General features: G+C 58.6%; 1 protein-coding gene across 3 annotated transcripts in view; it reads right to left on the bottom strand.

The window, feature by feature from the left end:
- The window catches only part of ATP2B2 (ATPase plasma membrane Ca2+ transporting 2), a 174,452-nt gene that overhangs the window by 103,973 nt on the left and 50,524 nt on the right, over positions 1 to 19,955 (bottom strand). The window contains exon 1 of one of the 3 annotated variants that reach the window (XM_004581302.3): positions 3,497 to 3,645. The exons of the other annotated variants lie outside the window; for them this stretch is intronic. The gene's annotated coding sequence lies outside the window, so the exon portion shown is untranslated. Of the gene's footprint in view, positions 1 to 3,496; positions 3,646 to 19,955 lie in introns of those variants that run through there. 3 annotated transcript variants of the gene reach the window in all.

Below are 19,955 nucleotides of genomic sequence, written 5' to 3'. Positions count from 1 at the left end.
CACTTGGCTCTTCAGGGTCGAGAGTGGGTCTCAATTTTACACCCCCGACAGCCCAGATAGACCCTGTCTTGCTGCACATCTCACATTCATTCCTTCTCCTACATACGCCATCAGCACAGAGACACAGAGACACAGAGACCTCTGTTAACCCGCTGCACTGCACCTTAGGCAGGGGTCGGGCTGGGGGTGCTGGGAGCGGTCTAGCACCTACAACACACATACACAAGGAGTCCATGCCGCTTCGGAGCCAGGGTGGCTTGGAGGAGCTGTGTCCTGTACCATGGGGTCCTCAGCCTGCCTCACCGCTGTTCCCATGGCCCTAGGCTGGGGCCTCAGCTCCAGGGAAGGGAACAGAGAGGGTTATGAGATCAGCGTGTCTCCCTGAGGTCCCACAGCTGGGCAACAGCAGCAGCCCTAGGCCTTAAACCCAAGCCCAGCATGTCTCTCTGGAGTAGCCCTCTGGGCTCCCCTCCGAGGGGCAGCTTCCTTTTGCCCATGACAGCTAAGCCCCCCGACAAGGAGGGTCTAAGCTGGGTAGGGTGAAGCCAGGGCAGGGTCAGTCTCCTTTGTCACTGATGGGGCAAGAGCAGGAGCCAGCCTGTGGGTGCCCCCAGTTCACTCCCCATCTCCCCCAGGTCTCTGGGTACAGAGTGGAAGGGGTAAAAACCCAGGGTGCATACGGTAACATAGCCCCAGCATCCCCAGAATCACTGGACACCTGCCAGACTTTTTCCTTCTTCCCCTCCTGACCTTGGAATTGGCCAATCACAGCAGGCTGCAGCTCTCTGGCTCCAGCTCCAGGTCGAAACCAATCTCACCACTGTGTACAACCCTAGGCAGTGACCAAGGCTCTGAGAAGGCAGGGCAGGGTCAGGGGTCACCAAGAAGCAGGCAAGGTGAGCAGAGTCCCCAAGGTCAGAGTGGGCCAGGAGCAGAGGCAAGCTAGGCCTGGGGCTCTCGTCCTGATCTGGGGCCAGGTACCTGGTGGGGACCAGGCTTCCAGGCAGCTCTGTGTTGCCAGGGACCTGGGGCCTGAGGGAGCTTGGCCAGAATCCCCCCTCTGCCAAGAAAACAGCATGACCTTGGGCCAACCTCTTCTCTGGCCAGGCCTCAGTCTCCCCCTTGAGATGGGCCTGGCTAGAGACATACCTGGCTGGGGCGGTGTCCATTCCACATGGCAAGGGGCGGGAGCACCCAGCTTCCTGGGACAGGCCACTCTGCCTGGGGTGTCTTCCCCTACAGGCCTTTATCCGTTTCTTGGAGTCTTCTAAAACAACATGCCAAACTCCCTGATTGGAATCCTGATGGCCTCACCTCCCCATAACCCTGTCGGGTAACCTTTTCTGGGTGACTTCATTTCTCTGGACACCATTATCCTCACCTGGGGGGGGGGCAGAGAGGACAATAGGCTGGGAGGTGACCTGCCAGCTGAAGTGTATGGGGCAGTGAGCACAGTGGGTGCCGGCTGTTCACCCAGATCCTGGACTCACATGTGTGATTGACAACAGCAGGGTCAGTATCTCAGGCTCTGTACCTGCTCCAACTAGACAGCTTTTCCAACCTTTGGTCTGGGGAAGGACTTGGGAGTTGCTGGAAGAGACTCTGGTCCCCAGCTCTCAAACCCATGCATCCCCATCAGCAAGGGGTAGGGTGTCCTGGTGGAAGGAGGCAGCTGGCAGGAAAGGTCTGGGTTGTGGGGAGCAGCGATGCTCACCCCTCATCTTCTCCCTCTCTAGTTCAGGGCAGTCTCCTCAGCAAAAGCATCAATATCTCCAGATGGCCCTGCCATGCCCAAGCCTGGCTCCCTGGTTGTGGGGCTGCCCTGGGCTCTGGCCCGTGTGGACACAGTGTCCCTCTGTCCTTCCAGGCAGGCCCCAGGGCCGCAGGACCCCCTTTACACAAGGGTATGAAAGGCAGGTGTACATGTAGCATCCATGGAAACGACTCCCTCACCTGTGTACAGACAATCTTTACTTGTGGGTATGTTCCAGCATGTGGTCAGCCCTGGGAGCCTGTGAGCTTCTTCCACAGGGATATGGCTCACGGGGGGGGTGGGGGGGGCGTGCCTGTGGGGAGGCATACGTGGCTTGCTTGTATGTGCTTGTATGTACCTATGTGCACAGGCATGCTGCACTCCCAGGGGTACCCGTGTCCTGTGCTCATGTGATGAGCGGTCTCCTGGTTTGTGAGCTCTGTGTTCAGGTGCTACGGTATCCATGTGGACTTGGGGACTCCCCATGCGTGTGATCTGGGCGGGGACAAGGCTATTGTGGGTGGCTGAGCTCATGCGTGTGGGTTGGAGTGAGCTGGTGGCCCCGTACCGATAGGTGCGCTGCAGTGGGGCTGACAGCCCGCGGCGCCCCCAGGTCGTACCCCTCCCGGCCACTGCCGCTCTAAAGTTCACAGGCGTATGTGCTGTGAGCCCTCCCACCGCACACGTCAACGGAGAATTTCTCAGGACTGGCACTGCCCCAAACGTCAGCTCTGCCTCCTCCCAGCCAGCGGAGAGCAAATGCAGGAGCACCCGGAGCCCCTTCCTCACGGCTGGGGGTGACTGCAGGCTCGCTGCTTGCTCACCCTTTTGAAGGTCGTGAGGGGCTGCGCCTCTCCGAGGGGTGGGGGACTTTACACCCTCAGGGCCCTGGTGTGCCGCCAAGACCCCTCCCCAGAGCAAAGGGTGGCATCAGCGCGCCCACGGGCCACTAGAAAAAGGCAGTGGCCCATCTTTACGCTGCGTTTCCAGATGCTCGTCCTGCGGGGCGGGCCGGGGGCAGGGAGGGAAGAGCCCCAGGTGTCCTAGCGGCCGGGCCACCGAGGAGGAGCCGGCTTCCGGGCGGGAGTGCCAACTCCACCACCCAGCATGACTGCTACAAAATGGCTTGGCCACCCCTCACCAGCCATGCAGGGGACCCAGGAACACAGCCTTGCTGCCACCTGCCCTGGCCGACCAGCGCCGGCAGCCGGCACAGCCCATGCCAGCTTGTTGGAGACCCTTCGAGGCGGCGGCGGCAATGGTGGCGGTGGGATCTCCCCTTGCCTCCTTCCCTGGACCGCAGCCAGGGTGGACAGGGGACGCCCCGCGGTCGCTGTCCTCTCTCTGGGACACAGCTCTGAAAGAGGAACCCGTGCTCCCCGCCACTGGCTCCCAAGCCCTTGCGTAACATCCTCGGGGGGCATTTGCAGCCCTCAGCTGCCCCCAATCCACCTGAGACCCCGTGCGCCGCCCGCCCGAGGCCCCCCGCCTGCATACGCCCTCCGCCTACCCCCAACCTCTCCAACACAGGGACCCTAGCTCCCGCGTCTCCCTCCGCGGCTCCCAGATAAACAAGCGGCTCCCCCCCCCCCCCCCGCACCCCTCCTTCCCCACACGCCGCCGCCACCATCAGCACTGGAGAAACCAAGAGAAACCAAATGAAACGGGTCCGTGAGGCAGGGGCAAGCCGAGCGCGACGCTTTTTATTTTTATTTCCTCATGCTGGGGGCCGCCGGTACTTACGGGGCTCCGACAGTCGGCGGCAGGGGTGCGCGGTGGCGGGCGGGCAGCCCCGGAGCGCGGTGCGGCAGCTGGCGCCGCGCGCGGAGCCCGGCCGGCGTGCGCGGTCCCTCTGCAGACTGTACCATCCCGCCGCGCCGGGGGCGGGGGCGCTGCTGGGCGAGCTCGCAGCTGCCACGGCGAAACGCAGCGCGGGAGGGAGGGAGGCTAGGGGCGGGGGCGAGGGAGGGGCGCGCACGGAGGACCGAACCACCACCGTTGTTTGCGGTTTCCATTCCTCCCGCGGGAACCCGCGCTGGTGGTGTCCCTGGCGTATGTCCGCTCCCCAAAAGCGGGAGCGAATGTCAAGGGCACAGGGGTGGAGGGGAGTGGGATGCTGGGCTAGGGGTCCCTTGGAGGGGCGGGTGGGGCGCGGGGGCAGAGGGAGCACAGAGGGGAGGATATAGTGCACATGGCCCCACATTCTCCCTACTTTTTAGGGGACTCCTTTAGTTGGGCAGGGGCACCCCCATAAGAGGTCAGGACACCCCCAGGCCTGGGGAACAAGGGGTGCATAGGGAGAACTGATCTGGAATAGGTCTAAACACACCTGTGGTTGTGGGGCCACCCCAGTACAGAGGGCAGCAAGCTCCTTACTGTCATCATCTACAAGCTCCTGGCTGCCCACACAACACTAGAGAACCCAGGGAGGGGTCGGTGGGCAGAAGACCCCCCTCAGGGGATACTTGCCTAGTAGCACCCACACTCTTTGCAGGGCATCCATGACCAGCCTGGGGCTGCAAATTTCATGTCCAGGGAGCCCAGGGAGGAGTCTGCAGGACTGGACCCTTCTCCCCCTTCCCTGCCCTCCCTCCTCCTGCCACCTGCCAGCCAGCTGCCCCCTCTCCTCCTGCCTCACCTGTAGACACTTAGCCCCTTGCACTCCAGATTGGAGGTGGGGGAGAGAGACCACTGCCTAAAGAACAAGGTCACTGTCAGTGAGGGGTGTTTCTCTACAGAGTATGTGGGAGGCTCCTTCTCCGAGGCCCACCCCTTCTTCCAGAGGGTGCCCTGCCAGAGCTTGGGCACTCGGAGGTGCCGGGACTTCAGGACTAGACCCTGGTTTGGGGAAGGGGCAGGAGCAGGGCTAGTGACTGCCTCAGCAGGCAGGTGCAGACTCCAGGGGCCAGAGGTTTCCATGCTCTGTCCCTACCTCCCCCCACACCCCATCTCTGAGCTGCCCGCACGAGCAGCCACTGCATCCCGACGCTGGCACAGAATTATCAATTTGTCTCGTTAGAGGAGCTGGAAGTCTGCACTGCACCAAAATCAGACCAAGCCGTGCGCAGGGGCCGTGGCAGGGAGCGGGTTCCAGCGCCTGCCCGCAGGGCCCTGGCCGGCAGGACCCACTGGGCACACCCTGGCCCCCTGGCCCTTATGCCTCATCAGAGGGTCCTGCCTGCCCCTCAGTCAGGCATTAATGCTGGGACCACTGTACCCCGGGTGCTTACACGGGGCCCTGGCCCCAAGGGGTAGGGATGGACTCCAAGGCCCTGGGAAGGCAGCCCAGTGGGAATGCCCCTCACTGAGACTGTTGCCCCCACACATGCACTGGGTGGGGCCGAACTCCCAAACCAAACTCACATGCCCCCATCTCAGGGTACAGATGGGTGCTCTATTTTCCAGGCAGCAGGCTGCCGGCTGGCCCTCTGGGCAGGCCTTTGAATCTACAATGGCTCTAGCCAGCCCAGCACAGGGCCCACGTGGACTGGGGTATACTGGTGCCTGGTAGGGCTGGGCTGGGGAGGCCCCACGACCCACAGCCCTGTGGTGGCCAGTGAGATTTGCAATAGCAGGTTGTTCGACGTTGGGCTGCCCAGCATAGGCAAGGAGGGGCAGGGCTACATAACCATCCTTGGGTCAATCATGCTTGTGGGCTTCTGATGAGGGCCACTTGGAGGTCAAGGTCCTGTCTGTCCCTGCCCCCACAGCCCTCAACTTAGATGGGTGGGGCTCTCTGCTGCAGACACCAGAAAGCAAACCCCAAGGTGGTCAAAGACTCCCAGAACCCAAGCATAGACTTGACACCTGGCCAAATGCCCATCTCTCTGGCACTGCAGGCGCTGTATCCTCAGCCTCTAGGTCCCCAGCCAGTGGTCAGACAATGCTCTACCTCCAGGGGCAGTGTGATTGGAGGGGCAGGAACTGCTGGCCTCTACGCCCATGAACTCCTACTCACTCTTCAAAGTCCAACTCTATTGTCCCATCCTCATATCACCAGTCCCAGGTCGGCGCCTTCCTTCCCTGTCCCAACTCTGACCCCACCCTACAGCCTCCATTGTGGGGGTGGGACCACATCAGATGTGTCTTGGGGTCCCAGGCTCCAATATGCAGCAGGTCCTGCAGGCAAGACCTGAATGAGTCTACAGTTGAGTGACTCCTTCGTCAAGGGTCGGAACCACCCTCAGGAATGCCCATCACACTCTCCCATTTCACAGTTGTGCAAACAGAGGTTTGAGACGCAGGTGAGTGGCCTGCTGCCTGAGCTTGTGCTGGAGGGTAGATAACCTGGCTTAGACATCCCTGCTGGGTCTCCGACCACCTTTGCCTAGGAGCCTGTCCTTCCAGGATATGTTTGGGTGCAGGGGGTGCTGGTTAGGCAGGGTTGTTGTGAAACCAGACAAACAATGGCACCAGTGTTGCAACTCCGGGAAGCCTGCAGACTGCAGGTCAGGGTCACCCACAGGCAAAAGGGGGAGCACGGCAGGAGGCCAGCGCAGGATCACTGGCAGCTGCTGTGGGTGGCGGCACCATTTGGTTTATGGGGGATGCGGACCAAGAGATAGGGGCTGGGGAAGGAGCCAAGAAACAGCAGTGCAGGGCAGCCAGCTTTCTGCCAGGGGTGGGAGCTGGGGGCAAGCCACGTTGATCAGCCTGCAGGAGTTGAAGTAGAAGCACAAGCGCAGGGGGAGGATGCGCCAGGTACACACAGGGCACAGAGAGAAGGGTGGTGCAGCCAAGTACTGGGCACACCTCTCCTTCTTTCAGAGAACAGGAAGGAGGGCTACACCTACACCTGCCTGGCTCAGCGTCCCAAGACAAGTGGGCAGGGGTCTGGCTGGTGGCCACCTAGAATGTTGCCTGGGGTGATGATCTTTCTGACCTCCAAAAATTGCCCTAAGGAATGCTGGGCTGCCCCCATCTTGCAGAAGTGCAGCAGAGGCCTGGAGACACTGCAGTACAGAGCCAGTGCACGTCGGGGCTGACAGAACCTGATCCTGTTCCGCTAGAGCCAGGAAACCCTCCCTCCATTCCTGCCTGGCGTTCGAGTGAGACACAAAATCCAGGGTCTCTCAGGCTACAACCTTGAGGGTGACGTGGAACCTTGCTTCCAAGGGCCCCACCGCCCGACTTGGCCCCCGCAGAACACTCCCATCCCGGGGTCCCACCCCCACTCCCTGAGCCAATTGGACTGGGGACTGCATGTGGCTTTGTGGCTCAACTTCCTGCCCCCTCTGGCCCCCTCACTGATGGTCTGTGTGACCTCAGGCAAACAGCTTAGCGGTACCTCCCCACCACTCCCACTGCCCCAAGCTTCAGTTTGCTTCCCTGCAAGATGGGGCCAGGGATGCTCACTTGGCAGAATGGCAGGTGTCCCAGTAGCAGCCTCTCCAGGACCCTGACAGGCCCAACTCCACACCCCTGGCATTAGATCCCATTCCCTTGAGTCTCCAGCTCCCACAGAGGGGTTGGGCCTGCAGCTCCTGTGGCAGCCCCCAGTCCTTCATTCATGAGTACCCCACTGTGTGTCAGGCACTCTGATAGGCATGCCTGTGTGGGCCTCAGCTGCACTGCACAGGGGAGAGAGCTGAAGTTGCAGCGAGATAAACTGATGCAGTGAGTAGGGACCTGGGGTTGGAGGGAGGGTTGTGTGAAGCTGCACTCCCAGCCCAGGGGCCTTGCCATGGCTGTGCAAGGACTGAGGTCCTTGGCTGCCAGGCACTCCCCCTATGTGGGACTGGGGATTGTGCTGGTCAATGCTGCTTCCACCTTCTTTCTGTGGGGCCAGCCTGGCAAGGGGAACCAGTCAGAGACCTGGAGCGTCTCTTCCTGGGGGACACGGAGCCTAGGCAATCAGGAGCAATTCTGGGAGGACTCCCCGGGGGAGGCCGCCTTTTCCAGGCCCAGGAAACACAGCCTCATGGGAACTGCCTTCTGCAGTAAATGGTGCCTCGTTGGCATGTACACCCACAGACCCAGCTCAGTCTGCTGCATCCTACACATCTCTAAATCCTGCCCTGGCTCCCGTGTGCTGTCAGTGGGAACCTCAGCTCCTCACCAGGGCTGTCGGGGGCAGGGTGTTGGTGTACCAATCCAGGGATGTCTTCTGTGGCTCACCCGCCCCCCCCCCCCCCCGCTCTGTTCCTCCCAGCAGCCCCTCCTCCAAGAAGCCTCCCCAGCTTCCACCCCACCATCCACCTCCCTGTACACAGTTGCAAGTGACCTTGTTATGTGCCCATGTGCTGGGTGAGGGGACCCTCTGGGGACAGGAAACTGGGTCTGCTTTGCTGTGGCGTCCCCAGCACTAGGCACACGCTGGCCTCAGTAGTCCTTGGCTGGACTGCCTAGCATGGGTTTACAGCACAGAGAGCCACCACTTCCTGCCCCAACCCTCGCTGCCAAGTTCCCGGTGCACTGAACCCCTTCTCTGGGTTCTGGGTTAGGAACTGCTATTCCCAGAGCGCGTCAGTTAGTGGGCATCCCTCCAGCAAAGAGAAAAGGGAGACCACAGCTTCACTAAGACACCCCCATCCGGAGGCATCCCTCCTGGGACCAGGACCTCGGAGCCTGGCGTGGCACTCAGCGGGGTTGAGATCCCTTCCTCTCAACCACCCAGAGCCTGACATGCCACCATTAGTGATTTGTTTCTTTGGCTCCTGTGGTCGACAATGTTTATTCAGCTCTCATCGAAGGTTTGGCACACTGCTGGGGTTCCTAGTTAATATTAAATCTCTGTGTGTGCGCCCGCTTGCTGGAAAGTTGACTTTCTAGAGGAAGAGGAAGAAGAGGAGGAGGAAGGGGAGGAGGAAGAGGAAGGGACGGAGGGAGTGGGGACCATGGATCCAAGAAGGTCAGATCAGAGGGGAGGGGACCTGGCATTCACTGAGCATCTACTGTGCCAGCCACTGCCCGCCGCCACCCCAGCAGACTTTGTTACTGAGTCCCCGGTCCAGAGAGCGCGAGTGACCTGCTTGGGGGCACACAGCAGTGTGTCTCAGGACTGGGGGCCTCTCCAAAGCAGCCGGGAACAAGGGTTGGCTGAGAGGACAGGGGCAGCGGGGCACCAGGGGGAGCCCACTTGCTGAGTGACTGGAAGCGGATGCTGCTGGGACTGCAGCCAGCATGCTGAGGAGGACCAGGGGCCACCTTGGCTCCCTCTGCTGAGCACTTTTCTGGGTGCCAACCCCCTGCCCAACACCCTCTTCCCTTGCAATAGCTGACTACATACAGAGTACCTGCTCTATTCCATGGTGGGAGGGAGCCCAGGGCTGGAGGGTAGAGGCTGTGAGTTTAGGGTCACTGAGCTCGAGTCAGAACCAGAAGTCAAGTAGGTCTACGGGGTGAGGGGGGCTCATCTACCCACATCCTCCACTGAAGCCAGATGCGATGTGGGAGCAGGTGATAAGTGCAGAGCCAGGAGCTGGATTGGGCGCGCTCAGCTCAAACCTCTAAACCTCTGCTCCGTGAGACTGGTTGGGCGACTGTGTGCAAGCCCCACAACCTCTCTGGCTTGACTTCTCATGCGTAAAACCCACTGAGAACTGACCACCTCTCACTTCAGTGCGGGCACATGATGCTGGGCAGCACCTGCCCCTATCAGGGCCTGGAGATGGAAAGTTGAACACTCACAAAGTGCCTGGCTGCCCATGGCGGGGGGGTGGGTCAGGGGTAGCTCAGCCTTAGTGGTGGAGAGCTGGGACATCCGGGGCAGGAGCAGAGGCACTCCACCAAAGGGATGATGGCTGGGCTGCGTCTGAGGGCTGAGCAGCCACTCACTGTGAAAGCAGAGGCCATGCTTTTGGCAACAGACCGGTTTGTGCAATAGCCCTGAGGCCAGTTGGGGGCCAAAGAATTCACGGGAGGGGAGAGTGGGCCTTGTGCACACTCTGCAGAAAGCAGCCCCTGGGGTGGTTTTTCTGGGATGCAGTGACCAATGGCAAGGGCTTCCCACACTCATTCGCTCACACCAGCAGCTGTCATCCTGGATGGAGTCTGGCCCAGGGACAATCACGAGCAGGCCACAGTCACCAAGCCAGGAACACCAGGCAGACACTGACCAAATCCAAAACAGGTGGGACAGCTGAGGGTACCACCTGGCCAACAGGGGGACCGATGCCAGGAGAGAGGAAACAGCCCCAAGCCCCATGGGCATGGGACTTGAGACAGAGCTGTGGCCCAAGATTCCATGTCATGCTCCCCTTGCAGACCTGCCTGATGGAACCCACCCCACCCTGCCATCCTTTGCTGCATGCTCGAGGAGATTCTGCTGGAGTGTCCTGCAGGTGGCTGGGGGAGCAGCAGGAGGAGGGAGAGGCCTCAGGAGCCTCCGGGGAGGGAGCAGGCAACTGAACTGACTGTCCTTGGGAGACAAAGTTCTTGGGCAGCGCTGACCTTGCCTGGGTGGATCTCTTGGGTGCTGGTCAACATGTGGGTCTCCCATGAGTTCACCAGAGTGCTGGGCCCAGGAGTTTTCTTCAGACTCTGCCTTTAACCTGTTGGATGTGGACTCGTGGCCCATGCAGCTGCATGTGTTGTCATGTCCCTCTGTCCAGTTGGAGCCGCTGAACAGAGGGGGGCCTGAGGCCCCAACATGTGCACTAAAGCCAGCGGGAGCTTGCTCTGGGGCCACCCACTCGAGCTACCTGCAGCAGGCTGGCTCTGGGATACATCCCAGCAGCAGGGTTGGCTGGCCTGAGGGGCTACTCTGGCACCTGGGCTCTGTGAGTCCACCAGCAGGCAGCTCCCCCGGGGTGCAGACAGGGGACAGGAGCCCTGGAATGCCGGGTCAGTCCTGGTCTCCTCCATGAGCCCACACATGCAAGGACCTGGCATGTTCTTCATGTGCTGTGGGGTGACCTGCAGTTAGCTACCCGGTCAACTGCAGGCTCAGTGCTGTGCCTGGGAAACAGGAGTATGGGAAGGCACGGATGCGTCCTGGCATCTGATTTCTGATAAGATGAGGAGAAATCTGAAGATGCCATTTGTTCATTCCTGCAGCATTAACTGACCTCCTACGAGACCCATCTGGGACTGCCAGGTCTACCCCCGGGGGGGAGCCCAACATGAGCTCCTGGCTGGAAGCCTGGCTCTGACCCAGGTCCACAAGCAGCAACCTGGCTGGAGGCCAGATGGCCTGTGGCCAGCAAGGGCTCTGAAATACACCCCCTGGGGCTGTGTGATCCTGGGCTGCTCACTGCACCTCTCTGAGCCCCATTTCCCCATGGGCAATGTGGCGATGATGTGTGTCACAGAGTCTCACCCTGGAACAAAGCAAGCCTCTGCCTGCCAGGGGCTCTGCCAGGCACCTGTCTCCTGCATGGTCAGCAGCCTGCACAAGACCACCAGCCCTGGCTCACACCTGCACTGCCCTGCACTGAATCACTCTGGCTTGCCAGGGCTGATGGAGTGGATACCGGTCCCCCAAATACAGCCACCCCAAGCACAAGACCTACTGCTCCAAGGACTAGTTGTTGAACCCCAATAGCATAGCACTGAGCCTGGGACGGTTGTCACCCTGGAATTCTGTGGGTGAGCTCTCAGCTCCCTCCACGCCCCTGCTGTCTCTTCTTGCTCCCTACCCCCAATGAATCTTCTCCTTCAAATGTTTATGCCTGCACCCCAGCCTTGCCAGCGTCTCTTCCTCTAGCACCAGAGGGGCCACGGACAGTGGAAGGTCCCTGGGACTGAGACAGGTGAGCCTGGCATAGGGCCTGGCCCTGCCTGCTTGCTCCTCCATAGGGCTCTGGCAAGTCACTCAGCCTTTCATTATGTGACCACAGCACCAGCTGGCTTTATTGGCTGTGGTCACACACCGTTATGCCTGTGGCTGTTTGTCAGCAGCATAGGGCACTAAGGGTGTCCGTCCTCAATAAAAGCTTCTGTGCAATGGGCACCCTCAGATGCTGGCATCACACTTGGCAAGGCAGTGCTTTCGAGAGCTATAGTGTTCAGACAGGCATTGCGGAAAAACCCAGTACCCCTCCAGGCACGAGTTTATAGTCAGCTCCCCATGCGGGTTCTTACTGTCCCTCACCTGCTCTGCTAAAAATAACCCATGGCAAAGGTCACACCAGCTCCTGTCGCTGTGAGGAATCCAAGAAGGTGGGAACCCTCCCACCAGCTCTGTTTGGGACCCAGCACCTGGGAGTCCTCAGGGCTGCCCTGGCCACTGCTGTGGGCGGGGGGGAGGGCGGGGAGGTGGGGCGTGCGTGCATGCGAGTGCAGGTAGGAGTTCTGGCCTCAGTCGTATCCCCATCAAGCCTGGGGATAGGAGGCAGTGGGCCACTGCAGACTGAAGGTGGAGCGTAGGGCATGGCCTGGGCCAGAACGCCCCACTGTTCACAGGGAGAGGGGCACATCCAAAGTTGCTGGGACTTATCCATCCGTCCTCGATGCAAGGCCATTCTCTCACCTGCACCGCTATGGGCCCTACACTGGTATCACTGATGCTAACACCTGGAGGCTCCCTACTCTGGGCTCAGGGCCCCATGTTGGAGTGGGGTCACTGAAGCCACGCACCTGGGGAGCAGGGAGAGCTCTTCCCACCCCTCTGACCGATGAGGAGGGTGGCCTGCGCCTGGGCAGGCGCATTACACGCTGGGGTGGGGGGCGGTCTCAGGGCCAGTGAGCCCTGGAGGCTCTGGAATGCAGGTTAGGCATCATCTGTTGGTCCTGTGCTTGACCCCAGGCTCCGAGGTCACAGCCCTTAGAAAGACAGATGACCCAGAGTGCTTGCTCCCTGTAGCTGAGGTGGCAATGGTCACAGATACAGTGGCTCCAGAGCAGGCGGGAGGGTAATGGATGGACAAGGCCCTCAGCAGTTCCTGGAGGGCTTGTCGAGAGCTCTCTGTACCTGGCCCTCATGTGGCCGGCACAGCAAGGGACACAAACCACACCTGGGGAGGACTGGGACACCCTTTCCCCCAGCTAGGAGGTCTGCAAGTGGCCAGTGGGCAAGAACCAGCAGGCATCTGACACCTGTTGGGGCCATATCCTCTTTAAAAGCACAAGCACCCACATAGGTCCTCAAACTGAAGACTGACCCTATAGCATATGGGGAACGTGGGACATGTCTTAGGTCCATTTGATCCCTCAAAGGTCACCTGTCCCGAAAGAGCTGGACTGAGAGCAGTATGCCATGCATTAGGAACAGTGAGTTCCCAGGACATAGTTGAGGGTGCTCCATGAGCATCAGCACACTAGGGGCATCCTAGGGGTCTTGCCTCCCTGCAGGTGCCGAGTGGCCAAGGACCATGTGGTCTTCAGGCATGTGACTGTTTCACCACTGTGCCTTCTTGCCAACGTGGCCACAGCTGGTGGCTCCATCTCCTAAGCTGATGGCTCCTGGTTGCCCTCTGGGGGGACTGTCCCTGCTGTGTTGGCCATGGGGGGCTTTGGAAGGACCTGATCTGGGTCTGGGCTGCAAGGAGGTAAGCATTTAGGGTGGGCACCCATGTGTCTCAGGTGAGCAGAGGGCGTGCACCTGGCCTGGCATGGCCTTTGGCCTCTGTGTCTTGGCTTCACAGGAGCCCAGGGAAAGCGGTCTCCTGGATGCTTGGTGCCCAGCCCGCACTGCCGCTCTGACCTCAATGACTAGCACACATTTCTGGCCTACTTAGCGAGCCCCTCGCCTCCCATATTTATAGCCACCTCCCAGCGCAGTCACTGCTATGCCTCTGAGGGAACCCGAGCCTCCTTCATTCTCTAGGCCTGCTCTGGCCTGGCTGCCCTCTGCGGGTGTCATACACCCTGTTCCATGAGACCGTACTCTATGGCCAGGGCCTGCTCTGTGGGACTCTACTGTGTGGCTAGAACCTGCTCCGTGGGACCATACTCTGTGTGGCCAGGGCCTGTTTTGTGGGACTGTACTGTGTAGCTAGGACCTGCTCCGTGGGACTGCACTGTATGGTCAGGGTCTGCTCCATGGGACTCTACTGTGTGGCAGGGCCTGCTTCATGGGACCATACTCTGTGGCCACAGCCTGCTCAGTGGGACTCTACTGTGTGGCCAGGGCCTGCTCAGTGGGACTCTACTGTGTGGCCAGGGCCTGCTCTGTGGGACTGCGTTGTGTAGCTAGGACCTGTTCCGTGGGATTGCACTGTAGCTAGGGCCTTCTCAGTGGGACCATACTCTGTGGCAGGGCCTGCTTCATGGGACCATTCTCTGTGTTGCAGGGCCTGTTCTGTGGAGCTATACTGTGTGGCAGGGCCTGCTCCATGGAACCTCACTCTGTGGCCAGGGCCTAATCCATGGGACCTCACTCTGTGGCCAGGGCAGCTCCATGGGACTGTAGCATGTGGCCAGGGCCCAGAGACCTCGCCTTTGCAAACCTTGTTTGCCAAATGGAGTCATTGCTACTTGGCACTTATCTGCACCATGTGATGGCTGGGAGACACCATGTGGAGCACCTGCTATACACTGGAGGCTGTGCAATACATTTCATGGTGTTTTAAATTTATTGATCTACTTATGGGTGAGGCAAGGCATGGAAAGGGCAAGCTCTTCTTGGCAGGTTCACTTTCCCGAATGCTCTGGTTCCAATAGGGCTGGGCCAGAGTGGGCAGTGGGGAACTCAGAATGGCAGGCACCCATTCTACCTCCTGTTGCCTCCCAAGGCGTGTGTTAACAGGAAGCTGGAATCAGGGGACACAGCTAAGCAGGGAGCTGAATAGTAGGGGATGAAAGTCACAGTGGGGGATCCCCCACTGGGGGACTCCCCTGGCAAGGGCAGGGCTGGCACTGAATGCCTGGGGCTTTTGCCCCCACCATACACCTGCTAACAGGGGATGGGCCATAACTTCTTCTTTCTCACACACCCTTCCCAGGCTGCACCCCTAATTTCTAGGCCTGCAAACAGATTGCAAGGGGCACCCCGACAATGCACACAGAAGCAGGTAGAAAAATGTCCCAGCTTCCTGTTCTCCCCAGGCCCAGCTGTAAGGGCTGAACGTAGTTCTCACTCTACCAAGGCTGTGTGGTGCTAGGCTCCCATCCCAGAGCCAGAAAATGGATGGCCGACTCTGATTTAATTAGCTTCTCCTCTCAGTGGCTTAGGGAAGTCTGTAATTAGTTCAGGGCCCCCCAGGAGAGGCAGGGGGCTGGGGCAGCAGTGCAGCAGGCACAAGAATGAGGAGGGGGGATGCCAGGTAACAGGGCACATGAGAACTCTTCTGCCTCTGGGAGTGGAGGAGAGCTCAAGGAGACAGAGGGCAAGCAGGTGGGTTTAGCCAGGTGCCTCTGCCTGCTGACCTGCAGTGGACCACGGGGCTGTGGCTCATAAGAGGCAATGGAGGATACTACTGGAGAAGTCCGTAAGATCAAGCATTAAGGCAGGACAGTCCCAGCTGATGCCTGGATGAATCCATCGACAGGACCCAGGAGAGGGCTCCTGGGATAGGGCATCAGCTGAAGAACTGTGTTCCTACTGGAACACAGGCTTCAGGACACACAGTGGGGCAGTCCTTAATCCCTGGGCCTGCAGCCTCGGGGAGCTTCCTGTTTAGGCCTATGCCTACACCAGCTTACAGCCACACAGGGAGGCAGAGCCAGACCCCACTGTCAGGAGACCAGCCATCAGAAGAGCACCCATAGTTACCTACTGACCCAGAGCTTGCCAGGGGCTCTAGCCTGGCCGAGCCACACATGGTTAACTCATAGACATGCATGGTGCACTTGCACTGTTGTGTCCACGTGAACAGGCTCCTGTCCTCTGTGTGTGTGTGTATATACTGCTGTGTCCATGTGACCAGGTTCCTCTCCTGTGTGTGTATTTACCTCGTGTCCACATGACCAGCCTCCTGTCCTGTGTGTGTATATGAACTGCATGTCTACATGACCATGCTCCTGTCCTCCATGTGTGTGTGCACTGCCAGGTGCATGTGACCAGGTTCCTCTTAATGTCTGTGCACTCTGGGATACATCTGGCTGGGATTTTCAGCCTGCTCCCTGGTCCCTGCCTCACACATCCTCACAGCAGCCCTGGGTGGGCGTCCTGAGCCTCCAGGATCAGATGAGGAAGTTGTAGGTCAGAAACACAATGGTAATTGCTCAAGGTCACTTCCACACCTGGTGTGACCTTGCGTGCATCAAGTTCCTTCCCAGAGCCAGAGTTTGCAAAGCGGCTGCTGCTGTTGCTGCTGGTTTCCCAGGGCTGTTTTGAGAGTTTAGGGAAAGAACATGGGTGGAAAGGTCCGGAACAGGGCATGACAAAATGCAGTGCTCCCAAGCTGGCTGACGCACCAGGGCACCACATGAACAGGAAAGCAAGGCCAGAATACTGGGCCCCCAGGACACTGCTCTGACCAGCAGGTGGGTGGCTGGGTGGGTGACAAACGCCATTTCTCTGTGTGTGGTTTCAGCCTAACAGGAAGTGAAGATGATTTTTATCCTATTTTACAGATGGGGAAGTGGAGTTTCAGAAATGTCGTTGGGAACCAAGCAGAAGCTTTTAGATAGAAAAGGGGGAAAAACAACTCAAGTGCAGGGCCCGACACACACCTTCCAAATCAACCCCAACACAGCCCAATTTCCTCAACCCCGTCAGCTTTCAGCGACTCCTGTGACCTTGGAGGCATGGGGGTCTTCCTTGTGGCCAACACTGTTTACAGCAGCCAGGGCAGTCAGGAGCTCCTGGGGACCTGGTTCCCACACTGTTGGGCCAGAAACCAGAAAGGTGGCTAAACAGTGCAATGGGCCCCTAGCGGGGAGCCCTCCAATCCTCCCCCCACTGGGTCCTGTTGCAGCAGGGGAGGGGCAGCTGGGGGCCAACCGGTGGGTGTCACTTAGTCTTCACACCCAGCAGAGCCCGCGCATTTCCCGTTTCCCTCTGGGCGTCAGTCTCCTCTCTGAGCGGCAGGGAAAAACGAAGGCAGCGAATTGGCAGGGCGAGACCGGAGCACACGCGGTGTACCAGTCACCGCGAGAGCAGCCGGCTTAAAATAAATTGTTTGTTTTTCTCAGAGCTTAAAATAAAGCAGAATTAAATGCCAGGGTTTGGGAGCTGGAGGGCGGTGCAATAGGAATGCAGATTTTCTGGCTACAAACACCTTGGGGTGGGGGAGGCCACAGGCATGGGCAGCTGTTGGTCGCCAGCTTAGAAGGGCAGTTTCTTCCCCCGACCCCCCGTGGCCTTCAGAATCCATAACACTCAGCCCTTCTCCCAAGCATGCGGTCTCTTCAGGGATGTAGAGCAGAAGCTCCTGGCACAGAGCCTTCCTAGTTACTCAACCCTCACCAAATGCCAGCAGGTACATCATACGTGTTAGCTATCACACATATAAGCAACATATGTGTGCACACAAATATGCTCACACACACTCACACACCCGATTACCATAACCTCACCAGGGGCATCATTATCACGCCCAATTGGCAGGTGAGGCCATGGAAGAAGAGGGACGTGCATTTACGGGGCCTGGCTCTCAGATCTGAGCTGTGGCCATGCAACAAAGCTCTTCCTTGCTCCCTTTTTAACTAAGTGGTCACTCTGAGGGCTTCATGCCGGTGGCCATCTCTCGCTATGAAGACTCCTGCAGCCAATCTCACCGCCCGTCCCCCCTCTCCCGTAGTTACTGCCTCCATGTCGCTTCTTTAATCTTGCCAACAGGCATGGCAGCACAGGTACTGCCGTCACCCCCATTTTAACGATGAAGAAAGTGAGGCACAGAGACAGTGTTCAGCCAAAGCCACATGCGGGAGGCAGCAGCACCACAGCTTGACCCTGGGCATCTGTGCCTGCCTGGTCCTGCTGTCCTGCCCACCACGCTGCCCATTTCTCCCTCACCCCCACCATGCGCTCATCTATCCATCTGACCACCCATCCCTCCAATACCCAACCCTGTGAATAGGGGCACTTGCAAGGTGCTGCCAGCCAGCTTGGGAAGATGCTACCCTGACCTTAACACTGCCTGGATACTGCCTTCTGCCAGTTCCCCCCATCCTCAAACCCAGGGGAATAACTGGTCTTCCTCTCTGACAGCTCTGCAGTTCCTGAGGAGAGTAGTCCTGGCTGCCCCTGCAAGGTGAATTGACGGGGAGGAAGTGGTGCATTCTGGGAGCTGGGCAGTGCCCATGCCCACAAGTGGGGCTCCATCCCTTCCAGCTTCAGCACTGATTAGTCCTGTGGTTCGTCTCTGCCATGGACCTACTGTGGCACCCTCAGTTTTTCCATCTGTGAAGTGGGGGCATCAGAACCCTGGAGGTGGCAAATGGACAGTACAAGGGGCAGACCCAGCCTCGGACATCCTTGGCTGATTGGCACAGCATTCTTGTTCATGAAAGCATGGTGAAGACAGTACTGGGGTCTCCATCTGGCTCACCCAGGGTCCTCTCTTACCAACCAACATTTCACAGTAATGCAGTGCATTCTTCATTGCCAGCCAATCGAAACTGAGACATTGGTATCGGCAAAAACCCAGGCTTTCTTCTAATCTCCCTTGTTGTACCCCATGTCCTTTTTGTCCCAGACACCATTCATGTCCCCTCAATCCCCATCACTGCCTTAGCTCCTCTGGTCTGTGACTCTCTTGTGGCATTAATAATAAAAAAAAAATTTGAACAGAAGAAAAGTGTTGAGCTATTGGGAAGATTTTTCAAAGCATCATGTGCTAGCTGGAGAGGATACTTTCACCCACTTTAACATTCAAGGGACTTCAAAAAAGCTTGCGGAAAATGGGATTAAAAATTTACGTTGGTGCAAACATTTTTGAAACCAGGGTGTAGTTTTTCCATACTATGCATTTTTCACCAATTAAAAAAAAATTCCCTCATTCACATGGATTTTGAAATTTCTCTGCATCAAAGTAAACTGACTTTTAAATTCCGTTTTCTAAGAACTTTTTGAAGCACCAGGGTCTGCACTGATAATCTGACACCTCTCCAAAAATAGAAGCTCAAAGACCACTGAGAACTCTCCAACCTGCCCCGGGCCCTGGCCCTCGCTGTGACATTCCACTCAGACTCCTTCATCCTGCCCACTGCAAGGCAGAGAAGCAAGCTTCTTTTTATTTACCCATCTGAAAAATGGATGCAATTACATTCCCATCTCACGAGGCTGGGACCATGGGAGATGAACTGAGATGACCAAAAGCTCTTGACCCGATAAATGGGAGTGATTATCAGCGATGCTCATGGCTGCTCAGGCCGCACTCCTGCTAAAAGGTTGCCTGCTTCCTCTTTCCTCCCACTTGTCCCTCTCTGCCAACAGTGCAGGAGGAGGAAGACCCGGAGAGCAGCCACTGATGGCCCAATCTTGTCAGCAGGGGACCCCTCCCCGGCAGTCCCCAGAGCCAAGGGGACACCTTGTTGGAACTGGGAATCTGGGCCCTTCTCTCCCTAAGAAGCCTCTTGGGGTGCAAGGAGCTGTGTGCTTTCCAGCCTTTGTCCCCCAAATCTGTACCCTGGCCTCCCTCACGAATGCTCCCTGGGCACGGGAGGTGGTAAAGGACTTGAGGCCAGAGCTGGGTCCCTGCCCAAGTGTCCTGTCCTAACCTTCACAACAACAGGAGGAATGCGGCCATGGTGGTGATGACAGTGGGTAGGGCAGAGCAGGATATGCCCCCAGCCCACCCTCACAAGTACCCTCCCGACAGCCCCCACCACCCCGCCAAGTCCTCCTTGTTCTCTGCTCATGCACAAGTCAGGCAAGGACAGGGCACTGAGGGCCTGACAGTTTGCTAGTTTGTGGACACAGGATTCAATCCCTGATCCTGGCCACCCCAGATTAACCGAGGTTGCCTCCTCTGCAGGTGCACCTGTGAACTGTGCAGGCAGCAACATGTGTCTCTCACCATCCCTTCCCACTCACCTTGCTGACCTCAAGGCTCCATGCCCACACTCAGGGAGGCCCAGCTCACACTGAGGGGCTCCACCTGCTCCACTACAGTTCTAGCACCCCCACTGTGCGCAGTGAACATGAGGTAAGCGGACAAAGCAGCACACATGTGGCAGGACCTAAACTAGGTCTCAAGGTTGTACGGCATGTCAGACAGAATCCCTAGAGAGCTGGGTCCAGCCAGACTGTCCCATGCCTAGTCGGTCCCTGCTGAGAGCTCAGAGGGCTTCTCCCGGCCAGGCCTTCCCCTCTGTACCCAGGACTCAAAGCCTGGCAGGTCCCTCCCCTGGCAGCAGGCTTTCCCATGTCCTACACCCAGTAGGGTGTACCTGGGCTGGATGTGCCCAGGACTCAAAGCCTGGCAGGTCCCTC

The sequence above is a fragment of the Ochotona princeps genome, chromosome 21, assembly GCF_030435755.1.
Source record: "Ochotona princeps isolate mOchPri1 chromosome 21, mOchPri1.hap1, whole genome shotgun sequence".
Classification (NCBI taxonomy): Eukaryota; Metazoa; Chordata; class Mammalia; order Lagomorpha; family Ochotonidae; genus Ochotona; species Ochotona princeps.
Note: the sequence above shows the minus strand (reverse complement) of the source record. Positions and strands in the feature narration are given on the sequence as shown.